The following is a 21,679-nucleotide window of genomic DNA, read 5'->3' as shown; positions in this document are numbered from 1 at the left end:
CAGTATCATAGTGGAAAAAGCATAGATCAGAAAGTTCTGAATTCTGGTTCCAAATTTGTCTCTAACCTGTTGTATGTATGACCTTGAGCCAGCACTGTCCTCTTCTTGGGCCTTAGCCTCCTCATCTGCAGAACAACCTGCATTTCTACCTGATTTCTAAGTTACTGGCTCTAGCTTGAAGATATTTCAGCCTCCTCTTCAAGCCCAACTGACTCCCTCAGTCACAGCTGCAGCCTCTGCTCACTGAGCCTCAGTTTCCTTACCTGTCAGTAAGGTGATGACAGTGTCTTCCTCAGACCTTTAATCCTTCCTGAGAGGATTAAAAAAAAATTTTTTTTAACACTGTTTTTAAGACAAGCTCTGGTCAGTTTTATTAAAGAAAAGTTTTGCATGATTTACTTTTCACCAATCTGTTCTGGCATGCTTCTAATGACATCAGAATCACCTGGATCAATGCTAGTCAGAGTGCTTACTCTGTAATATTTCTTCCATGCTGTGCTCAAATTAATATTATTGCCACTGTAGTGATGGGCGCCAGTTTTAGCCAACATGCCACAGTATTCTATCTCAGATTTCCTCAAGGCTGGGCAGTTGTTGGCGAGGACAACCAGTTTCACTTTGCCATATCTGATTATTTTCAGAGTCTGCTTGTACCCCAGCATGTACTTTCCACTTGTCATAACGAGTTGGAAACTAGAATTGACCAACTCCAGCGACTTTTTCATCCTCTTTGCTGCCACTATCTTCCTGCTTTAGGTGTGAATCAGCCCCAACCAAGATGCCCGGGAATGACAAGACTAAAATGATATTTTTCTTTTTTTCTTTCTTTCTTCCTTCCTTCTTTCCTTCCTTCCTCCCTCCCTCCCTCCCTCTCTTTCTTTCTCTCTTTCTTTCTTTCTTCCTCTTTCTTTCTTCTTTCTTTCTTTCTTTCTTTCTAAGTAGGCTCTATGCCCAACATGGAGCTTGAATTCATGATCCCTGGATTAAGAGTTGCATGCTTTATAGACTGAGCCAGCCAGGTGCCCCTAAAATGATATTTTTAAACTTCTTTTTTTTAAATGGATATTAGGATAGATTTGAAAATCTGAAAGAATAAACAGTCCATTGTTAATGATGGTTATCTTTGAGTGGTGGGCTTATTGATGACTAATTTTTCCTTTTGCTTAACATACTGTCAATGTTTTAAAAAATAATGATAAGGGGCACCTGGGTGGCTTAGTTGGTTAAGCGGCCAACTCTTGATTTTGGCTCAGGCTATGCTCTCACAGTTTATGGATTGGAGCCCTGTGTGGGCCTCTGTGCTGACAGCGTGGATCCTGCTTGGGATTCTCTTTCCCCCTCTCTGTGCACTCCCCTACTCGTGCTCTCTCTCTCTTTCTCTCTCTCAAAATAAATAAATTTTAAAAAACTTAAAAAGGTCATGACCTCACTGTTTGTAGGTTCAAGCCCTGTATCCGGCTCCATGCTGACAGTGAGGAGCCAGCTTTGGATCCTCTGTCTCCCTCTCTGCCCCTCCCCTGCTCTCTATGTCTCTCCAAATAATAATAATAATAATAATAATTATAATTATAATAATAATAATAATAAATAAAATAAAATTTAAAAATGCTCAAAATAGTAAATTTTATGTATATTTTACCATAATAAAAAGTAATCACAAGGATTTCCTGTATGTTGCAAGAAAATTTTTTTTTTTTTACTTATTTAGAGAGAGAGACAGCAAGAATGAAAGGGGATGGGGCAGAGACAGAGGTGAGAGAGAGAGAGAAGATGTGGGGCTCAAAGTCACCAACTGTGAGATCATGACCTGAGCAGAAATCAGAAGCTATAGACTGAGGCACCCAGGTGCCCCACAGGAAAGTTTAAAAAGGGAAACTGTAACTCTTAGACTGTTGTGGTGTTATTTCAGAGATGGCTACTGTGAGTGGATCTGGGAGCATTTGCTCAGGCTTCTCCATCTCCCTCTGTCTCTGCCACAAACCAGTCAGCTTCTATCCTTGCTCCTCATGGTTCCCTTTCTAAATAAAGGTCATTTTTTTAAAAAGTCAGTGTTGAGATTTGAGGAGAAAATTAGCAGGGAATTTCATTGAGATCCATCTGCTCTGAGTCAATCTGAGGCAAATTATTGCCTCCCTAACAAGCAAATATTAGTTGAGTTGAGCTAATAGCCAGGACACACGTATCAGTAAAGCTTTCGAAATGACCTGCAAAGTGGGTTAAAGATAAACTTGTAAAGATACAAAGCCAAGCTAGACAAGGCAACTGGCATGTTCAACATAAGTGTAATTTACAGAGATTGAGACAGAATAAAGACATTTCACAAAAGCAATATTTACAGTTCAGTATTGCATTGACAACATGTCAAAGCAGAGGCAGAATGTTGTGGTCTTAGCAGCCAAATCAAAAAAATCCAGAAAGTACTGAACATGAGGAGAGGAAATGGTAGAAAAGCAAAGGAGAAAGAGCAATTGTATAAGCTTCAGGAGCAAATACAGCCTCTTTCATTCAGTGTATTTGTTGTTCCACATTCCTTGATTTCTTGCTTCCTGGTCCTGCGGGGGTATGAGGACTCTGACTTTACTTTTTCCATGAAGGACATTTGGGAGACTTCAGAAACAGTCCAAGAGACCAATATAAAGAAAACCCTTAGCAGCAAACTCAGTGATTTTAGCTATTCAGTGCCTTAAAGCACAGACAAAATATTAAGCAATGCTTGAATCAGTATCTCCAGCTGGTTTATTCTCCAACTTTTCCCAGATATTTTCTTCATGAAGCCACATAATCTTTCACCTAGAGAGGCTTGCAAAATAGTTTCAGGACCTAGGAACTTAGGAGAAAAAAATATTTATGCAAGGTCTTATGCTTTGAAAAAAAAACTTTTAATGTTTATTTTTTTATTAAAAATTTTTTTTTTACATTTATTTATTTTTGAGAGACAGAGCACAAGTGGGGGAGGGCAGAGAGAGAAAGAGACACAGAATCCGAAGCAGGCTTCAGGCTCTGAGCTGTCAGCAAGAGCCCAATGTGGGCCTCAAACTCACAAACCATGAGATCATGACCTGAGCCAAAGTCAGAAGCTTAAACGACAGCCACCCAGGTGCCCTGCAAGGCCTTGTTTTGTAGTTCTCATTTATTCTTTTAGGTTAAAAAAAAAAAAAAAGTTTACTTTCAACTTTATGTGTTTTTTTTTGTTGTTGTTGTTTTGTTTTCTTTTTGGGGGGTTTTGTTGTTGTTGTTTTTTTTTTTTTGAGAGAGAGTGCATGCACAGGGCAGAGGGGCAGAGAGAGAGAATCCCAAGCAGGCTTCGTGCTGTGAGCACAAGCTTGTTGGGGGCTTGAACTTGGTAACTGTGAGATCATGACCTGAGCTAAAACCAAGAGTCGGAGGCTTAACCAACTGAGCCACCCAGGCACCCCTCTTTTAGCTTTTAAATTCTAGCTCTTGTTCATTCTTCAGACTCTTCTGTGTTTTAAGAAATTTTAAGAAAGGAAATCTGTTTCTTGTTTTATGCCTGGGGACACAGGCACAGATATTTACCTAGAACATTATCTGTGATTTGGGTTTGGCACAAAGCTTTCTTTATTAATAATATTTTTTAATTATAGCTAATATTTATTAAGCATTTTAAATGTGTCAGGTTCTGTATTAAGCACTCTACTGCATTGTCTCATACAAGCTTCAGAACAACCCAATGACATACTTACTACTATGATCCCCATTACATAGACAGGAATACTGATGTTCAGAAAGATTGGGCTACTTGTGACAATCACATAGCTAATAAGTGGCAGAGCTGAAATTTGAACCTAAGACTTCAAAGGCTCAGTCCCACAAGACTGCTCCCACTTTGACACTAGTCACAAGTAGAGTCTCCAAGCTACCTGCACTCTGCCTAAACAACTACAAACTCAAGCGTTCCTGAGACACTCCACTCAGGCTCAATAATTGTCTAGAATGACTCACAGAACTCAGGAAAGCACTATACTTATGATTACAATTGTATGATAAAGAATACAACTCAGGAGTAGCTAAATGGAAGAGATGAACAGGGCAAAGTATGGGCGGGTGCGACGGCACAGAGCTTCCATGCCCTCTTTGGGCGAGCCAGCTATGATAGGAAAAGATAGGATTTAGTAGGCAGAGAGGGAAAGATTATGACGTGAGGTCCCTGGGTGGGGAAAAACACATGTTTTGGAACAATGCTGGGAGCATCTGACCACAGCAAAGCTCGTTGGGCATAAAGTTCCTCTTAAGAATGTAACAGATATCATCTACTCCCCCTCAGGTTTCCCTCAAGAATTTGACAAAAGACCTGACTAAAAATAAGTAGTAGATCATAAAACATCTATAAGTAGACCCACAAGGAATGATGTGGCCATAGGCCACCCCTCATACAATGGAAATGAGCCAATCAGGAATGGACAACCCAGCACCTAGAGCTATCAAGCCAATAAGGGAAGAACCCGAGAAGGAACAAGGGGGAAGGGATGGAGAGCGACCAGAACCTTATAAAACATGGACCCTTGCCTGTAGTCAAAGGCATTCACTTTCAAATACCCCCTCTCTGCAAAAAGAGCTTTCCTACTATTCCTTTCTGACCTTATACTCTAATAAGCTTTTTCCTGCTTCTCATCCTGTGTCCACCTCTTCATTCTTCAAAGTGGTGAGACAACAAAACCTGGGTATTGAGGTAAAAAATCCTACAGCATTTCTTTGGGGGCTTGTCTGGGATATCAATGTCTTCCAACCGTAAGTAAAGAGTAGCCAGCACCCCCCCCCCCTTTTCTATCATAAATAAAACTCTCAAACTAAATAATGGGCACCTGATCTCCCAATATAATTGGGAATGTGGTGGAGCCCCAATTTCCTTTTGAGAAAAAGTTCTGGATGCATGGGCTCAGGGGAGGCCAAACAGCAACTGATGGGTCCTGACCAAGGTGACTTTTTGATGGATGCTTGAAGGCCTTTGGCAGGACCTGATCCCTGATCATCCATTTGGGTAACCAGTGGAATTCTCTTTCTGTCTTGGCCAGCCTCTCCCTTTGGGAAATGGGTGGAAGAGCCCAGGACTGATCCCTTGGATATTCTCCAGGAGTTATCTGGATGACTTCCAAGGGGTCTTACTCACAAGTTTCCTAACTACAGTGGAAGGCAGTCCTGTGCTTGCTTCCATTTTTGACACTCTGGCATGGCTCACCTCCCAGGTCCCCATTTTTTGGATCTTTGATTTTCAAATGTCTCTTCCAGAGCAGAGAGCAGCACTGACTTCCATGCCACCTGGGCTCACCACCCTCCTCCTGCCCCTGATGTCCATGGAGTGGATGGGAGAGAAGACATTTGGCAGGCTCCCTCAAGATGCAGATGATAATTAGAGCCAACTGTCTCTGGTTAGTCTACCTCGGGATGGGGACTTTAAGTAAGGAATATTCCCAAGCAGCTGCCAAAACTCCTTTTGTTTCTAGGAACTTCCCCATCTTTTCTGGCCTGACAAGGACTGCCCATTTCCACTTGTTGGTGGGAGAAGAAAAATATCTGCATCTGCTCATCTGTCTGAGCTGACAGGCTGCAGGACCAGGAGACCGCTCTCTTAGCCCTCTGGGCTTTTATCTGTGTCCAGGCTTCTTTATGAACCTCACCTCTTCATCTTCCCCTCTCTATTCCTGTTTCTGCCCCACCTTGGGTACGGCCTACAAACTGGTTCTTATACAATCCTTGGTGCCTCAGGGACCACTGGCTCTAACTCCTCCTTTGCTGTCCAGGGGCAAAAAACACCCCCTTACTTGTACCGCTTACTTCAGATTTCCCCACTGGTGCCCCAGATAAAAATTAACAATGGTGAACAAATTGATTGACTTTTAAATGGACACAGGTGGAACATATTCAGTATTTAAACAGATTTTAATTTATTGGTTTAATTAAGATAGACATTCGGTTAAACGTCCGACTTCGGCTCAGGTCACGATCTCATGGTCGGTGAGTTAGAGCCCCGCGTCCGGCTCTGGGCTGATGGCTCAGAGCCTGGAGCCTGCTTCGGATTCTGTGTTTCCCTCTCTCTCTGCCCCTCCCCCGTTCATGCTGTGTCTCTCTCTGTCTCAAAAATAAATAAACGTTTAAAAAAAATTTAAAAAAAAACAAACATCTTTAAGATAGACATGTCTTTAGAGTTATCAGCACTAAATCCAAAAAACTTTTTCTACCTAGGTTTACTGAAGGTCAAATAAGCTCATGTTATGTCTGTCACAGTTTGCTAGCAAAAAGATGACTTAAAATGATAGTTAATTTGGTCTGTCTCAAAGTTTTCATGGGTAATCATTAAGATAGATAGCTTTCAGGTCTTTGATAACATGAAACTATTAACTTTTTCTTGGATGATAAACTGGATTAAATTCATTGGACATTTAGGCCTCTTCCAAATTGGATGGAATGCTGAAACATTATTTACTAAACATAGGTTTGTGCTTTTGACTTATTGCAGAAAAACTAAGGATATTTGGGTCTGTTGGAAAACATGCTTTGTGCTTTATTGATTCATAAGTTTGCCATTTAAGGAATTCTGATGTAACAGTTCACTGGTTACTACTGAGTTTTCACTGGAGACTAAGGTTTCTAAGAGTTAAAATTCTATAGATGTGGTTAAGACTGATGGATATAAGGAAAGCAACTCTGTATATAGAAAAGTAGATGTGTAAGAACAACATAAGGAATGGAAATACATTTTTGTTGAAGTAAAAGGAAGTAATTTTGTCCTAAAGTGAAACTGGTTCTTTGGAGAGAGATGGCTTGGGACAAAATTTGGATGCAAAGAAAAGTTGTAGAAGGTTCATGAAGGGAAATCTTTGGAAAGGAATTTTATGTGTGGTCAGGATGGACTAAGGTTAAAATGATATACACTGATATAAGATTATAATTGCCCCTCCTTTGATCCAAAAACTGGGGAAATGACAGCGATACCCTCACTGCTGGCCTCCAAATGCTCCACATTTGTGTTGTTTCTGCAAAGCAGAGGAATGGATGCACCCCATGCCTGAAGGATGGATGACTATGACATGAAGGCCTTTTACCAGGACACATGGGAGCCATTTTGTTACACTTAGCTCAGTGTATGCTGACTTGTACCAATCTAGTGACTTTAAAATGGACACCCATATAGCTGGAACATATTTATGTGGGCATTGCTGAAAGGGGCAGGGGACTAGACCTTGACTTTGGCCCTTACAGCACCCCCCTTCAACAGCTGATGATCGATATGTAAATTGCTGTTGGGCCAAAATAAAATTAGTGCATCCTTCTACAACCAAGGGAGTCTTGCTTGTAGTAGATACCCCCAAAGTCCTGCAGGTGGGAAATGGAGGGGTAGGAAAAAGTGAGGAAGACAGGCCAGCTCTTGGAGGTAGGATCAAGCCCGGGTAAACGTACCTCCCAGCACCTCACGAGACTGACAGGGCTTTTGGCTGCCATTCACATAGCCAGCCAAAATGCAGGGCCAGGAGATGAAGTTTCTCCTGGCCAACAATTGGGGTCAGGAGATGAGTTTTCTCCTGGCCAGTCATAGGAAATTGAGATAAGGGATGCCTTTTCCCCTTTTTTCTATAGCTGAGCAATTCCCCAACCAAGGCCAAACTCCTTTGGGATGCATTCTGAAAAAGCAACTCACTTTCTTTTGCATGGAGGCTTGGCCTGAGTACAAATTGGAGGAGGAAACCTGGCCGCCAGGGGGAAATACCAATTATAGTACTATCCTACAATTGGACTTGTTTTGTAAACATGAGGGGAAATGGGGAGAAGTCCCCTATGTTTGATGTTTTGGGGCTTTAAGAGAAAAATTGGGACATGTGTATGCAATGCAAGGTCAACCCTGGCTTATTGGCAGCCCTTTCCAAGGTCCAGAAATCAGGAGAAGAAACAATTAAGGGCCCATTACCTGTACCCAAAGCAGACCTAGAGAAGGAGGAAGGGAAATCTTCCACCTCAACTTCCTCCTCCTTGGGTCCTCGATCTATATATCCAGACTTAAAAGAAAAAAACCCACAAATGTGCATTTCTGCTCCCTGCTGCCCACCTTACTCAGGCCCTCCCCATAATGTAACAGGTGTGTTTCCCCTACAAGAAGTTAGAGTGCCAGGAGAAGGGACACAAAGAGGCACCACTATGATAAGATTACAAGTACCTTTTTCATTACAAGATTCAAGACAGATAAAAGGAGATCTAGGTAAATTTTCTGATGATCCAGGTAAGTATATAGAGGCCTTTCAGAATATCACATATGTTTTTGAGTTGACCTGGAAAGATACAGGTCAGACTCTTAATGCTGAAACATGGGGTTCTGGTAGCGGTTGAGAGATATGGGGATGAGCAACTCATTAATTATCATGGGCCAATTATATGGCCTTTCAGGGCACTGGAAATGAGAATGTCCTCAGAGGGGACAATTGAAGTTGAAACCCATAAGCCACGCCCCTTGTGTGGAGACAGTCACTGGAGATCTGAATGCCTTCAGGGACCTCAATCTGCAAGGGCTCAGATAACCAATGTCCCTGAAAGGGACTGATGCTGCCCAGGGTTCTTTACAGTGGCTCCCCCCAACCAATTACTTATTGGAAATCCAGAACCTCAGGTAACTCTAGATATAGAAGGAAAAATGGTTGATTTCCTTCTTGACACTGGAGCCACATTTTTTGTCCTTTCCACCTCCTGGCCAACTATCCAAATGCAGTGTAACTATTAGAGGCACCTCCAGAAAATTTAAGACTAAATTTTTTTTCTCAGCCACTGGGGTGCATATGGGGAGACTTGATTTTTTCACATTCTTTTTTGATAATGCCAGAGAGCCTCACTCCCTTGCTAGAAAGAGACATTATGACTGAATTAGAAACTACAGAAACTATGACTGAATTAGAAACTACTAGCTCCAGGACAGACAAACAATTGCCTAAACTTACAGCAATCTGGATATCAAAGGTCAATCTTTCCTTGAGGTAAAATTACACCTGATGGAGTTGTTCCTATAGAAACTGGATGGCCAAAGGAAGATTTGAAGATTGAGAACCAAAATCTAGTTCAGGTACTTAGTTATTCTAATCAACACTATTACAAGATCCAAATAAGTATGGGAAAGAGAGGAAAAACTATAGTCAAATTAATAAAAAATATGACCAGACACGCCAGGGATTTTTTTGATGGCTGCAATGTGTCTTTCCTTCCTATGGTGTGGCTTCCTCCCTAGGAGGCATTACATTTGGAATATTGATGTTTGTTGGTCTAATATTCTTTTTGTATGTCATTTGTAGATGCTGTTTCATATGCCAAAAAAAAAATAAGACATCCAACAAAATTTTGCTAGTGCAGATTTTCCAAACACCCTCCCATTATATCAGACATCTGGATCAACCGCTGAACCTGCCCTGACTGTCTTTCTGTCATCACCCACCCCTCCCTGCCCGCCCTTCAGCAGGAAGCAGTTAAGATCTGTTGGTCTTGTCCCAATTCCTAAAGGCAGTTAGGGGTCAAGGGGTCACATGTTCAGAGAGGGGAATAGCTGGGAGCATCTGACCACAGCAAAGCCCCTTGGGCATAAGGTTCCTCTTAAGAATGTAAGACACATCTCCTCCCCCTAAGGTTCCCCTCAGGAATTTGACAAAGACCTGACTAAAAATAAGTAATAGACCATAAAACGTATGACCCACAAGGAACAGTATGGCCATAGACCACCCCTCATACAATGGAAATGAGCCAATCAGGAATGGACAACCCAGCACCTAGAGCTATCAAGCCAATAAGGGTAGAACCTGAGAAGGATCAAGGGGGAAGGAAAGGAGAGGACGACCAGAAAAACAAGGACCCTTGCCTATAGTTGCAGGCATTCACTTTCAATGCCTCCTCTCTGTAAAGAGAGCTTTTCTACTATTCTTCCTTTCTGATCTCATACTCTAATAAAATTTTGCAAGCTGCTCTTTCTGTGTCCACCTCTTCATTCTTTGAAGCAGCGAGACAACGAACACTGGGTATTGAGGTAAAAAATCCTGCAACACATCCTCCCAGCAAATCAATATTCACCAACCCACAAGCTCCCCTAGCCTCCTTGTTTCAGTTTTTATCAAGGCTTCATTAGATAGGCATGATTGATTACATCATTGACCATTGGTGATTGAACTCAATGTCTAGACTCACTCACCTCCCTGGAATTTGCTGAAAGTTCCAATCCTCTAATCATGGTGCATGGCCAGCTCCTCCCTTGAAATTATCTAAGGGCTCACCTTCAGCCACCTTCTTAGCATAAACTCAGATATGGTTAAGAGGGACTCATTATGAATAACTAAAGACACTCCTATTACTCATGATATTCCAAGGGTTTTAGAAGCTCTGTGCCGGGAACTGAGAACAAAGACCACATATGTTTTGTTTTATCATTTCATTTTACTTTTTTTCATCATCATAAGTGTCTCTTTAATCCCTATCACCTATTTCATCCACATCCCCACCCACCTCCCCTCTGGTAACCATCAGTTTGTTTTCTGTAGTTAAGAGTCTGTCTCTGCGGCACCTGGGTGGCTCAGTTGGTTAAGCAGCCGACTTCGGCTCAGGTCATGATCTCGCAGTCCGTGAGTTCGAGCCCTGTGTCGGGCTCTGTGCTGCCAGCTCAGAGCCTGGAGCCTGTTTCAGATTCTGTGTCTCCCTCTCTCTGACCCTCCCCCGTTCATGCTCTGTCTCTCTCTGTCTCAAAAATAAATAAATGTTAAAAAAATTTTTTTTAAAAAAAGTCTGTTTCTTGGTTTGTCTTCTTTTTTTCTTTGCTCATTTGTTTCTTAAATTCATCATATAGTATTTATCTTTTTCTGACTGACATTTCGCTTAGCATTATACTCTCTAGCTCTATCCATGTCGTTACAAATGGCAAGATTTCATTATTTTTTTATGGCTGAATAATATTCCATTATATATACAGGGATGCCTGGGTGGCTTTAGTTGGTTAAGCTCCCAACTCTTGATATCGGTTCAGATCTTAATCTCATGGTCATGGGATGGAACCCCACATTAGGCTCCACACTGAGCACAGAGCCTGCTTGGGATTCTCTCTCTTTACCTCTCTCTCTGACCCTCCCCCCTCTCAAAATAAGTAAACATTAAAAAATATTTCATTATATATATATTAATATATATATATCTATATATATATTATATATATTAATCTATATATCTCATTATATATAATATAATAATATATATATTATATATATATATATATTACAGCACCCCATAACAGTCTATTTTTAAATTGATACCAACTTAACTATAATCACATACAAAAACTCTACTTCTATATGGCTCCATCTTCCCAAACTTTATATTATTAATGTCAAAATTCCATCTTTATATATTCTGTACCCATTATATGGATTTATAATTATTCATAAGGAGGAACTGGAAGTAAGTCTATACTTAGAGAACCAGTACCGTGGTCTTCCAGTTTCAAGGTGCTAGTTCTGGGCCCTAGCTTTTCTTTCTTGCCTCAGACTCAGGCCCTCAGCATGCTGGATTTGATACCTGACTAGGCACTTTGATCACAAGTGCAGAGCTCCTCTTTCTCAGGACACAGAGGACAGAAGCTTTTGAAAATTTTGGAAAAATAGAGCATAGAATAATAACATATCTGAGAAAAAGACAAATTCTACAAAGACTTGTACTAGTCTAGAGCACCCATGTCCCTACTGTAGTCAGGGTCTCACAGAGGTCAAGAAAGGCTCCAGCTAATTCCATTATTTAAGGGTCACTTTAATTAAGGAGGAAAAAAGGCCAAAGCAGGGTATAACAATTGTGGTATCCTTTTATTTACTTATTTAGTAAACTTTTTCATGTAAAAATGCTCAAACTCATAGAAAAGTAGGACATTCATATATCCACCAAGATTCAGCAACTGTTAACATTTTTGCTATATTTGCTTCATTTATATATAAATAATTCATCAAATCAAAGATGACACTGATTGTAAGACACCCCATTATTTTACATGAAAATAAAATAAAACACTGCTATTAATTGTTTAAACACCACCAATTTCTAAGATACATTCCAATTTTTAGGGATATTAAGATATAAAAAAAGAAACGTGTCTAAAGATTGTGTGTTACATAACTCCACTATATGAAGTCCTACATCAGGTAAAACTGATCTATGGTGAAAGAGATAATCAGAACAGTGGCTCCCTCAGTGAGGGGCTGGAGAGAAGATTGATTTGGAAAAGGCAGGAGGAAATGTTCTGAGGAAAATATTCTGTATTTTGATAGAATAATGGCATTTATCAAAACTCATTTCTTTGTAAGATTTAACATCTGTATATAATACATAATACTGTATTTATTATATCTCAGAAATTAAAATAACAAAATGTGACTTGACATTGATTTTTGTTTTTGCTAAAGCATTTAAAAGGTAAATTAAAGTAAATTCTTCATGGGGAAAAACTGAGAGCTTTTTCCCTGAGATCAGGAACACGACAGGGATGTCCACTCTCACCGCTGTTGTTTAACATAGTGTTGGAAGTTCTAGCATCAGCAATCAGACAACAAAAGGAAATCAAAGGCATCAAAATTGGCAAAGATGAAGTTAAGCTTTCACTTTTTGCAGATGACATGATATTATACATGGAAAATCCGATAGACTCCACCAAAAGTCTGCTAGAACTGATACATGAATTTAGCAAAGTTGCAGGATACAAAATCAATGTACAGAAATCAGTTGCATTCTTATACACTAATAATGAAGCAACAGAAAGACAAATAAAGAAACTGATGCCATTCAGAATTGCACCAAGAAGCATAAAATACCCAGGAATAAACCTAACCAAAGATGTAAAAAATCTGTATGCTGAAAACTATAGAAAGCTTATGAAGGAAATTGAAGAAGGTATAAAGAAATGGAAAAACATTCTGTGCTCATGGATTGGAAGAATAAATATTGTCAAAATGTCAATACTACCCAAAGCTATCTACACATTCAATACAATCCCAATCAAAATTGCACCAGCATTCTTCTCGAAACTAGAACAAGCAACCCTAAAATTTATATGGAACCACAAAAGGCCCCGAATAGCCTTTTGAAGGCTATTTTGAATTTTGAAGAAGAAGACCAAAGCAGGAGGCATCACAATCCCAGACTTTAGCCTCTACTACAAAGCTGTCATCATCAAGACAGCATGGTATTGGCCCAAAAACAGACACATAGACCAATGGAATAGAATAGAAACCCCAGAACTAGACCCACAAACGTATGGCCAACTCATCTTTGACAAAGCAGGAAAGAACATCCAATGGAAAAAAGACAGTCTCTTTAACAAATGGTGCTGGGAGAACTGGACACCAACATGCAGAAGATTGAAACTAGACCACTTTCTCACACCATTCACAAAAATAAACTCAAAATGGATAAAGGACCTGAATGTGAGACTGGAGACCATCAAAACCCTAGAGGATAAAGCAGGAAAAGACCTCTCTGACCTCAGCCGCAGCAATTTCTTACTTGACACATCCCCAAAGGCAAGGGAATTAAAAGCAAAAATGAACTATTGGGACCTTATGAAGATAAAAAGCTTCTGCACAGCAAAGGAAACCACCAACAAAACTAAAAGGCAACCAACAGAATGGGAAAAGATATTTGCAAATGACATATTGGACAAAGGGCTAGTATCCAAAATCTATAAAGAGCTCACCAAACTCCACACCCGAAAAATAAATAACCCAGTGAAGAAATGGGCAGAAAACATGAATAGACACTTCTCAAAAGAAGACATCCAGATGGCCAACAGGCACATGAAAAGATGCTCAATGTCGCTCCTAATCAGGGAAATACAAATCAAAACCACACTCAGATATCACCTCATGCCAATCAGGAGACTATAGATGCTGGCGAGGATGTGGAGAAACGGGAACCCTCTTGCACTGTTGGTGGGAATGCAAATTGGTGCAGCCACTCTGGAAAACAGTGTGGAGGTTCCTCAAAAAATTAAAAATAGACCTACCCTATGACCCAGCAATAGCACTGCTAGGAATTTACCCAAGGGATACAGGAGTACTGATGCATAGGGGCACTTGTACCCCAATGTTTATAGCAGCACTCTCAACAATAGCCAGATTATGGAAAGAGCCTAAATGTCCATCAACTGATGAATGGATAAAAAATTGTGGTTTATATACACAATGGAGTACTACGTGGCAATGGGAAAGAATGAAATATGGCCGTTTGTAGCAACATGGATGGAACTGGAGAGTGTTATGCTAAGTGAAATAAACCATACAGAGAAAGACAGATACCATATGGTTTCACTCTTATGTGGATCCTGAGAAACTAACAGAAACCCATGGGGGAGGGGAAGAAAAAAAAAAAAGAGGTTAGAGTGGAAGAGTGCCAAAGCATAAGAGACTCTTAAAAACTGAGAACAAACTGAGGGTTGAGGGGAGGGTGGGTGATGGGTATTGAGGAGGGCATCTTTTGGGATGAGCACTGGATGTTGTATGGAAACCAATTTGACAATAAACTTCATATATTGAAAAAATAATAATAAAGTAAATTCTTCAGCATGCATCTCCAAAAAATAAGAACATTCTACTATATAACTGCAATGCCCTTATTTCATACCTAAAAATTTAACAACAATAGTTTCCTAATATTATCTTTGGTTCATATTCAAATTTCTCTAAATGTAATTGTCTAATGTTTTATTTTACTTTTTTGAAAGAGAGCACGCACATGTGCCTGTGAGCAAGTGGTGGGGGGCATAGGGAGATGGAGAGAGAGAATCTTGAGCAGGCTCCATGCTTAGCATGGAGCCTGATGTGGGGCTTGATCTCATGATTGTGAGATCATGACCTGAGCTGAGATTAAGAGTTGGCCGCTTAAACTGACTGAGCCACTCAGGTGCCCCTATGTTTGTTGTTTTTAAGCTTTTTTTTAATTTTAATTTTTAAATTTTATTTGAGAGAGAGAGAGAAAGAGAGCAATGTAGAGGGGCAGAGGGGGAGAGAGAGAGAGAGAGAGAGAGAGAGAGAGAATCCTCAACAGGCTCCATGACCAGCAAGGAGCCCAACATGGGCCTGGATCCCATGATCCTGGGATCATGACCTGAGCCCAAATCAAGAGTCAGATGCTCAACTGACTGAGCCACCCAGGTGCCCCTTAAAAGTTTTATTAAAAAATAAAACACATATACAGAAAACTATACCAATCATAACATATGGCTTTGAAAATTAACATAAAGTGAACACTCTTATAACCACCACTTACGATAAGAGATGGAACTTTGCCGGCCACTCAGAAGTAATTCATGTTTCATCTTAATCACAACCAACCCTTTTTCAAAATGACTACAATTCTGGGCAAGATTCCCTGAGTTTTGGCATGTTGATAGCAGGTTGTTTGTTTCTGTGCCCTTTATACTCAGTTGGATACAAAATCTTTGGCTCACATTTTCTTTCCTTGATATGTTAAATATGTGACTCTATTTTCTTCCAGCATAAAGAATTGCTGTTGAAAGTCTAGTGGAAATCTAATTTTCTTTCCATTATAATTCATTTGGCCTTTTGGCCTAGATACAAAAAAGGATCAATTTTATTCTTCCTCTTTGAAGTTTAGAATATGTCTTAGTGTTTGTCTTTCTGGGTCAATATTTTCAGTTTTAAGGGGTGCCTTTTCAAAATGTAATTTAAAATCTTTATTTTAAGAAAGTTTTCTTGAATAATTATTTTTACTATTTGTCATGTTGTTGCCTTGGTTTGGTTTTCATTTGCAGTAACCCCTAAAAAACATGTTATATATTATTTACATGTCTTCAATGTTTGTCATTTTCTATCAAATCTTCTTTCTCTTTATTCTTTAAAAGCTTTCTTTTTTCACCTTCTACTTCTCATATAAGGCAATATCTATAGTCTATATATACTCTTGTTTCTTTCTGGTTTAGTTTTATTTCTGAAATCACTTTTATTCTGAATTTTCCTTAAGTTTTGTCACTTAACTGCAATATTTTTCTAGTTCTGATTCATGTTAATCTTTGATACCTTGTATCTTTTCAAGTATCTTTTAGCTAGTTTTGAAATACTAGTTTATATTTTTCATCAATTTTGTGGAAGGGAACTTGGTCAATTAGCTTTAGGAATCCATGTTGTTTAAACTGCTCCAGCCTCTTCAGATCTTATCGGAGACCCCTTGTACTCATCCAATATTGGAACAGGCAAACCGTCTGTTGCTTCATCTGCTTTGCTTGAATCAGCCCATTCTGCCTTCCATAAATACAATTTTGCCATCCCATCAGTTGCCCTGTTTCTTCCCTCTGCTTTCTCCTGTATCAATGTGAATATAATGCAGATTTTGTAATACTGGTACTAGTTGTCCTTACTCTCTTGAGTTTTTAAATTTTGTGGGGACACCTTGTCATTTGACCTTGTTGTCCACAGTTGTTTTTGGTTTCACTATCTAGTTACTGTCTGCTGTTTTTTGTTTTTTGTTTTTGTTTTTTGGATGGGGAGGGGATTCAGGGAGATTAAAAAACCATGCCACTGCTGTCTCTTTCTAGAATTGTCGGGGTGTGGGGGGGTGTGGGTGGGAAATGTGCCAGGAGAGCTCAGGAAGCAAATTATATTTTCATCCAGGACCATGTGCCTAAACCACAGTTAAGTGTGAATAGGAGAAGATGGGTCCCCGGAAGCAAGCTATCATATTTTTGAACTCTATATCAAAAAAGAGGAAACAACAGATGTTCACTACAGTGTTTTATGTAACATTTCATTTGAGGGATTCTACTATTTAAAAAAAAAAGAAAGGTATGATAGCTCTTCCTCAGCACTGTCTGTAGGAGGTGGCAGAGGTCTCCTACTTCATCATAGTCACCCTCAGACCTCTGGTGAAACCTGAGATCATTAAAAAGAGGACCAAGAAGTTCATCTGGTACCAGTCAGACCCATATGTCAAAATTAAGTGAAACTAGTAGAAACCCAGAGCCATAGGGTGCTCAGAAGATTCAAGGGCTAGATCTTGATGCCCAACATTGGTTAAGGGAGCAATAAGAAAACAAAGCACATGATGCCTGGTGGCTTCCAGAAGATCCTAGTCTGAACTGTCAAAGAGCTTGAAGTGTTGCTAATGTGTAACAAATCTTACTGTGCAGAGAGTGCTTACAATGTCTCCTCCAAGAACCACAAAGCCATTAGGGAAAAAGCAGCTCAGCTGGCCATCAGAATCACCAATCATGGCTCCAGGTTGTGTAGTGAAGAAAATGAATAGACATACAGCTTATGTGCACATCATATTTGTGTTAATAACACCATAAAACTACCAAAAAAAGTATGATAATACTTGTCTAAGATAATGCAATTACATGACTTGTCCTTTAACCCTATTTTAAAGTTAACTTTTAATTATATGAATGACTTACAAATACATTCCTTTATAAGAGATTAACACGAACATAAGGCTAAAGTCCTCTTTGACCAGCTCACCAATCCAAATCCCCTGGCTATTTTTTGATGCCTAGCTGACTTTGCCCTATCTTCAACAAACTTCTGGTCCACAACCTTCTGCCCTGCTGACATAGCATTTAAAGTCATTTTGACATTAACTAAAGTTAAATGTAATGATGAAAATGAACCTGCTAATAGCCATTTGGGGAGGATTATCTGTGCTGTTTTCCATTTGTACAAAAAATGTAAAACTTGAGAATGGTTGAGAATTTAAGAAATTTTGCTCTTTCTCTGTTCTAGAGCATGGTGAGAGCCTTAGACATTGTTCTATCTTTGATCAGCAAATCTTACTATTCCACCACAGTATTGGTAACTAATGGGCTTTTGGGCTCCCCTTTCATAAGGTTTGTGGAGATTGCTTTGATTATAGTGCCTTATGATTCAAGTTGCAAAAAACCGTACTCATATTGGCTATTAAAAAGGGATACACTGGTTCATGGAACCACACAGTGTGGAGGTATTTGACACTTCAAGAGTCACTGGATTCAGGGCCCCAGTGGGCTCACGGCAATACTATGCCTTACTCAACTTCAGGGGCTCCCATTATATTGCATGGCATGAGCCCAACACTAGGTACTCTTGGCAATGCCCCCATAGTCCTGTGCTGGGAGGTCTTCTCTTTGTTCTGCTTTCTCTGTTGACTCCCTCTTAGTGGTCTCTCTTCATAGCAGTAAAGTGCTGTAGTAACTCGTCTCCCCACACTCCCCACTTGCTCCTCAGGAGAGAACAGAGGACTTCTTTCTCCCAAAGGCCCCAGGAAAAATTCCATCATGATTCACTGGCTCTGATTGGGTCACAGTCCCAGCTCTGAGCCAATCACTGAGGTCAGGAGAAAACTGATGTGCTGATTGGCTCATGCCTAATCAAGGTTGGCAGCTTCTTTAGCATCTCTTGAATGGTAGCGGTGAGTAGGAGGACACCAGGAATGGTTAACAGAGTGGGGCTGTGACAAGGAATGGTTCCATCTGACTTAGATGGCACCCTCTCTTACAAGGCAACATATCATAGCAGTTGGGAGTGTTGACTATGGAGCCTAATGACCTTGGTTCCAAAATTGACATAACCATTTAAGAGTTATGTGACCTTGGGAAATTACCAAACCTCTTTGGGCCTCAGTTTCTTCATCTGAAAAGTAGGGGATGACAGCAATACCCCCCATAAGATTGTGCGACATAAAATTGATTATATATGCATAAAACACTTAGAATAGAGAAAGGCATGGGATAAGATCTAAAGTCTTTGCCATTATTGACAGATTTAATGATCCTGAGGAGAAAGTAGGGGAAATATTCCGTACAGCAAGTCTTCAATAAAGGGTAGTGTTCCTTTAATCTAAGGTGGGATAAGCTAAGATAAAGTGACTGGAAGTGACCCCTTTCATCAACTCATCCATCTTAGTTTGGAAAGATATGCTTGCAGGTTCCATGCATGTGCATGATGAGGTATGGCTTGCATTGAGGAGATCGGGGGGTGAGGGCATCACTGTAGAATGCCATTAAGAGCAACTCATTGTGAGATTTGATTCACAAACATTGTTCTAGAACTTTAGACTCTGATTCATGATTCCGCTCCCAGCCTTGGGAGCAGCAACCACTTCAGTTTGTGATGCAACATGCTGACTTATAAACCATTTATAGCTCTCCTCCATACTTAACACAGCCATCCCACAAATGACTCAGGTTGCAACTAGAGGGGAAACTGGGGACTGTGACTGAACTTTCTCTATAATGGAGTGTAAATTGTCCTTTTGAATAGTGCCTTTTTCATAAATCTCAGGTCTCGAACATGGTAATTAAGAGAAGCCTGAGAAACAAAAGAGGCTTGTGTTCCAGGCCTTCTTTTCAAATCCCCAATGTTGAATTCTCTGTGCCTGTGTCTCCGCCTGGCATTTGATTTCTCCCAACAGCCTCCTCCCACCCTTTTCTTAGTAACAATCTCAGATCCTGGCAGCAAATGGCATGCAAAGCTGGGCACATTTTTATTCTACGCAGACAGCGTTATATAAATCTTCTTGCTTTAAAGTAATTTCTTTTGCCCTTTATTTCTTTTGTGTGCCTTTGGGAGTCTGCTTGGATTCTTAATGGGCCATATCCCTGGCTGGCTTTGCTCGTGCTTTTAAGCAGAACGATGGATTCCAATGACTTTCATACAGGCATTCACACATTTAATGAAGACCTACTATGTGGCAGTTGCTGATGTAATCAGAAGGCTCCTCCCTATCCTTTTAAGCTAGTTTTTCTGTCCAACAAACTCTACTTTAGAACTGCCCCCTTTTCTTTTCTTTTCTTTCCTTTTCTTTCTTTCACTTTCTTTTCTTTTCTTCTTTTTTTAAAAGGCACAGTCTTAGCTAAAAGGCCTAATTCCTATATGGTTATCCCTATTCTGGGTGGCTAATGAAATGAGATCAAGGCCATCAATTCTCCCAGGACTGTATCAGGCTATGTTACATTTCCCTGTTTTCTAACATTATTCTAAGGGCATCTTCCTCCTGTCATTCATCTTGCTTATTTTCCTAAAGTTAGGTCAACATCATGACTCTTCAGGAAAACATTCCTGGATCCTTCTGATTTATATGTTCCTCCCCTAGACTCCCTTGGGTCCACCCTTCTTGGAGAAAGCATTGCAGTTGGACTGTGAGCAGTGATTTACTCGGCTATCTCCTTCACTAGCATAGAAGCCAGGCAGGGACCATGTCTGATTGGACTTACTATCTCCAGTGGATGAATCAACACATATTTACTAAGTACCTACTGTACCAGTGACTGTACTAGGCTCTTGGGACAACAAGATGTTATTTCTTTGAAGATTACAATCTCATAGAAAGATACACACTAGGTTAATAGTTACACGTCATTATACAATCTTGAACTGATCAGTGCTTTGAAGGAAAAGAACAGGATATTAGGAGACTGTGTGGTAGGAGGATACAGAGGTTGGATAAACAGGACTTTTGCCTGAGTAGGAGTGCAGAGGGAAAGCTAGGAGGGCTTTCTGTCAGGAGACTTTGAGGTGTACTGAATGAGTCAGTAGATTGTGAGTAGGGGAGAGAGGAAAGGGAACTAGGCTGCTTGGTCATCATGGGCATCTGCTGACTTGGCTTGTCCTGTGTCCCTTCTCCAGGTGATATTACCCTGATTTTTCTTCTTGGGGATCTAAGCCTTCCTTATTTTCATTCTCACCGCTGCCTTCTTTTAGTAATAGGCATTTGACTAGTGATCATGTGATTAGTCTAGGGATGAATTTGGACCTCAGTCAAGTCTGGGAGTCTCAGCAAAACTATTCTTTTAGTGCTTGGGGGTTTGTACTCAAAAGAAAAGGGAAAAAGATAGATGAAGACAGGTAGATTCTTGATGATTTTTTTTCAGCACCTGGATCCAGCCATACCTAAAACTCATGTGTCTAATGAGTTTAATAATTGTGTCTAAATTCACATATGGTTCTCAAAGCTATTGGCTAAACCTCCCATCTTTTTATTTGGCTTAAGCTCATTTTCACAGGGCTTCAGTGACTTGCAACTAAAAGTGTCTTTATTAATACAATGATTTTAACTGATGTTACTCATTTGCTAAAGCCAAAAGGGCGTGGGGGAGGCCAGCCAAAGCAATCGTGGAGGTCAGTTAGCTAGAAGGAGAGGCAGCTGAAATACACTAATATTTCTTGTACTGACAGGGATTCCCCCAAGCCTTTATATTCTACATTCTCTTCCTCAGAGATCCAGACCCTTGGGTGTGCATCAGTGTTTAATGTCTAGTAACAGATGCACTGAGGGAGAGCTGCTATAGGGAGATACAAATACAAACCTTCCCAGGCTCTGGCAAGGCAGGTGGTCCGGTACCTGAGGTGCTGGAAAACCACAAGCTGCCTCTGTGTTGGAGGAATGAGGAACAACCATGATTTAAGAGTGGAGAGCTGGCAGGCAAACTGGTTTTTGCTGGACCTGCAGAGCCAGGCAAGCTGGGTCGGTCAGTGGCTTCTGTGAGCAATGGCACTGGTGGGTCATGTCCGCCATCTAGCGCCAAATGTCACCTTTTGCAAGTTGTTTACTGGCTGTTTCCAGCTGGAAGGTTTTTGAGGGCCAGTTGGAAGGAGGAGGTCACTACCTCTGTCTTTACATCAGGAAGAAACTCAAAATCAGATTTTCTATATTATCTCCAATTTACCTTCTTGCACTCCCAGAG

The 21,679-nt window shown here is 40.4% G+C and overlaps 1 pseudogene; it reads right to left on the bottom strand.

Annotated features, from left to right (window-relative positions):
- Positions 1-395: 395 nt before the first annotated feature.
- LOC132689885 (large ribosomal subunit protein eL30 pseudogene) lies at positions 396-21,393 on the bottom strand (annotated as a pseudogene).
- Positions 21,394-21,679: the final 286 nt, after the last annotated feature.

The sequence above is a fragment of the Panthera onca genome, chromosome E2 (genome assembly GCF_046562875.1).
Source record: "Panthera onca isolate mPanOnc1 chromosome E2, mPanOnc1 haplotype 2, whole genome shotgun sequence".
Lineage (NCBI taxonomy): Eukaryota > Metazoa > Chordata > Mammalia > Carnivora > Felidae > Panthera > Panthera onca.
This window is presented reverse-complemented; position numbering and strand designations above follow the sequence as displayed.